The 4049-nt window shown below is 38.5% G+C and overlaps 1 non-coding gene and 1 pseudogene across 1 annotated transcript; both read left to right on the top strand.

Annotated features, from left to right (window-relative positions):
- The window catches only part of LOC148129538 (uncharacterized), a 58471-nt pseudogene extending 56302 nt beyond the window's left edge, over positions 1-2169 (top strand).
- On the top strand, positions 167-238 carry TRNAM-CAU (transfer RNA methionine (anticodon CAU)). Its single transcript has one exon. It is a non-coding gene; the product is annotated as a tRNA-Met (tRNA).
- Positions 2170-4049: the final 1880 nt, after the last annotated feature.

Raw genomic sequence — 4049 nt, forward strand, 5'->3', positions numbered from 1 at the left:
CGGGAAGCCGGTTAACCAATCCCAAAGAGAGTCGTGGGCGGGAGATTCCGACTGTCGGCGCAGGGGCAGGGCGGGAAACCTGTAGTCCATTCAGGGTTTGAAAATATTTAGTGCGCATGTGCTTCAGTTCTTCATAATAGATCGAAAGAGAGAAGAATCTCCAAGAAGCAGAGTGGCGCAGCGGAAGCGTGCTGGGCCCATAACCCAGAGGTCGATGGATCGAAACCATCCTCTGCTAACTTCAATTTTTTTCTCTTCCTTCCCCCCCTAAATTGTCCAAAATAATTTTAAATTCAGAAAACCCGATGCACATTTTTCTTTAGTCCTTCAGTTTGACGCTTGGCTTATTATTCGTGCGTTTAAGTTTTTAACATTTGCAATCTGGGCATCCTTTGATACAGTCAGACTGGGAAAACTGCATCATGAAATATGTATTTTTATTTTTAAACTGGACATCTCTTTCATTGCATTATATGGTATGTATGAAATGGATAAAGTTAACTGAGTTTCAAAACTAATTTTTGTGTTATCTGAGAATTTAATTGTGCAGAATTTGGGTTTATTTTTTTGAATTTTTTTTTAAAAAGAAAATTCTGCTTTCCATCATAACTGGAGGAAGGATCCAGTTGAACCCAAAAGCGGCTCAATTGACCCATTCATATAAATTCAGAAAAAAATCAATTTTTCTTCCTTTTTCTATTTCACCCCCCCCGGGTGAAAATCAGTGCAGAGCCAAACGCCGTCCGGTAGAGGGCGCGTTTGCCTTTCCAATCATTTCTTAATCCACCTTTTGCCATGGCAGGAGCTCAGTGGATGGGGTGGAGCCCCCCTTCCCAAAACTGGGCGAAATAAATGCAAAATAAATCCTCCTAAAACAAGTTTTCCCAGGGTTTTGACAGGGAAAACATGTTCCCCTGCCAAAACTTGTTTTTAAGGAGGATTTATTTTGCATTGTTGCAGAAACTGGTTGGCCAGGTGAAGAATTAATTGTCTTTGCTAGCTAAACCTGCAGCCCATTTCCTTGCTTATCTCTCTATCTCTCTTCTTATCTGTCTATCCTATTTTCCCATCTATCATCTATCTTTCTTTCTATTTATCTATCTATCCATCCATCCATCCTCCCCCCCTCTCTATACACACACACACACATACATATTTTTATATTTCTATCTATCATCTATCTATCTATCTATCTATCTATCTATCTATCTATCTATCTATCTATCTATCATCTATCTATCTCATCTAACCATCTATCTATCTATCTATCTATCTATCTATCCATCTATCTATCCATCTATCTATCTATCTATCTATCTATCATCTATCTATCTATCTATCTATCTATCTATCATCTATCTATCTATCTATCTATCTATCTATCTATCTATCTACCCATCTATTTATCTATTTACCCACCCATCTATCTATCTATTTATATCTATCATCTATCTATCATGTGTCTCATCCATCAATCCATCCATCTATCTATCTAATCTATCTTTCTATCCTATTTAATCCATCTATCTATCTATCTATCTATATTTCTATCATCTAGCCATCTATTTCTACCCATCTCTTTATCTATTTACCCACCCATCTATCTTCTTTTATATCTATTATCTATCTATCTGTGTGTCTCTCTCTATAATCAATCTAATTTTTCTTCTAATCTGTCTTTCTATCCTATTTAATCCATCTATCTATATCCATATATATATATTTATAATTATATATATATATCTCTATATATATATATATATATATATCACATCTATCTATATTTCTATCATCTATCCCTCTCTTTATCTTCTATCTTTATATCTATATCTATAACATATATTTATAATATATATATATTATATTCATAATATTTCTATTTATATCTATCATCTATATCATCAATCTACCTCATTTTTCTTCTAATCTGTCTCTCTATCCTATTTATTTATCTATCCATCCATCATCCATCTATTTTCTAATCTATCTTATCTGTCTATCATATCTATCTATCATCTACCCACTGACTTATTTAATTATTAAATTTATTTACCCCTCACCTCGTATATATTCTTACTGTGCCCAGAGAGAGAGAGAAATCGCTGTCTATCTAGGATTGAACCTCACAGTGAAGGGAGAGCTACCACTTTCTTTTCAGGGCCGTCGTAATTTTGACCGGTCACTAAACCAATTGTGCTTGTAAGCAGCCTGCAGGAATTGAAATAATGCAAAGCTTCTCTTGCAAAATAAGAGAAAAATTGGAAAGCCTTTAAAACCGTGGAAAAATGAATCTGCTTCGATACTTCGATCACTTTTGACCTTTTCAAAGAAATCTCTTTCTCTAAAACAAAAAAACAAAAACAACTCGGCAGGATGCTGGATTAATGATCAACCATAATCCCCAATATGAGCAAACTCTTAAAAAAAGAAAAGAAACCCACTTAAATTAACCTCCTGGCCGAGGATTTTTTTTTTTTTTTTATCACCTTTGTTTCCAGGCTGGTTGCAGGGGAAGACAGAAATCAATTTCCTGCCTGCGGCTTTTTACGAGAGGCTTTGGAAACCCGACAAACAAACAAACAAAAAAAATTGCTTTATAGAATTGTATAAAGTTGGGAAGGCAACCTTCGAGGGCATCTAGTCCACCCCTCTGCAAGGGGAAGGAAAAACCACTTTCAACACTCCGGAAGAAGTAGCTGGCAAATGTCTCCAGAAATGGAGAATTGTCATCCATCCATCTCTGTGGAGGAAGAACATTCTGGAATAAAATGCCGTTTAAAATTTCAAGATATATGAAAGCCTTGAAATATCTTTCTGGCAGTCTCTCTCTGTCTGTCTGTCTGTCTGTCTGTCTCTCTCTCTCTCTCTCTCTGTCTCTGTCTCTGTCTCTCTCTCCTATCCATCTATTTTCTATCTATCATCATTTATCAGTTATCTATCATTTATCATCTATCTCTATCATCTCTCTCTCTAGAGGTCTGTCTATCTATCTATCTATCTATCTATCTATCTATCTATCTATCTATCTATCTCTATCATCATTTATCATCAACTATGATGGGGGGTTGGACTAGATGACCTACAAGACCCCTTCCAACTCGGTTATTCTGTTCTGTTCAATCTCTCCCTCCCTCCCTCCCTCCCTCCCTCCCTCTCATCTATCCATGTATTTTCTATGTATCATCATTTATCAGTCATCCATCATTTATTTATCATCTATTTATCTCTATCATCTCTCTCTCTCTAGTGGTCTGCCTGTCTATCTATCTAATCTATCATCTATCTGTTTGTCTGTCTGTCTATCTATCTATCTATCTATCTATCTATCTATCTATCTATCTATCTATCATCATTTATCAACTATGTTGGGATGGGATGGGTTGGACTAGATGACCTACAAGATCCCTTCCAACTCTGTTATTCTGTTCTGTTCAATCTCTCCCTCCCTCCCTCCGTCCCCCCCGTCTCTCTCTCTCTCTCTCTCTCCCCCCCTCCCTCTCTCTCTCATCAATCCACCAATCTATGTTTTGCAACAGGTAGCTTTAGAAATGGGGGGGGGGGCTGTCACAGAATGAATGCATCCAGCCTTAACATCGTTTGTTTCAAAAGAGCCAAATTGCTTGCAAAAGAAATGAAGGGGGGGGGAGGGAATTGACATTGTCCCATTTCTCCCCCTCAAAAAAAGTTAGACACACACACACACCCGCTACCCGCTACCTGGTGGAAACCAGAGCTAGCTTTCGCCTGGCGCCGTGCCATGCCCCTTCCCAAAAGCGGCGAAGAACAGCAAAAATGCATTTATTAATCCGAGGAAAGAAATTGGGCTTCATTTAGGGTGCCAAGGGGCGGGGGGTCAGGAAGATGTGATCTGGGGGTAAGCCTTGCCCACCGAATCACCCCCCCCTTTTTTTTTTCCTGCCAGGCTGGGGGGAGGAGGAGGAGAGGCTGCCTGGGCAGGCAGGGGTTAAGCTGCCTGGCTGGTGATAGCAAAGCCCTTTGCTCATTCAACCAGGAGGAGGGAGAAGAAGAAAAAAAAGAGAGAGAGAAAC

Source organism: Notechis scutatus, chromosome 14, assembly GCF_049901735.1.
Source record: "Notechis scutatus isolate UNSWTSFEM ecotype Mainland chromosome 14, rNotScu1.2, whole genome shotgun sequence".
Classification (NCBI taxonomy): Eukaryota; Metazoa; Chordata; class Lepidosauria; order Squamata; family Elapidae; genus Notechis; species Notechis scutatus.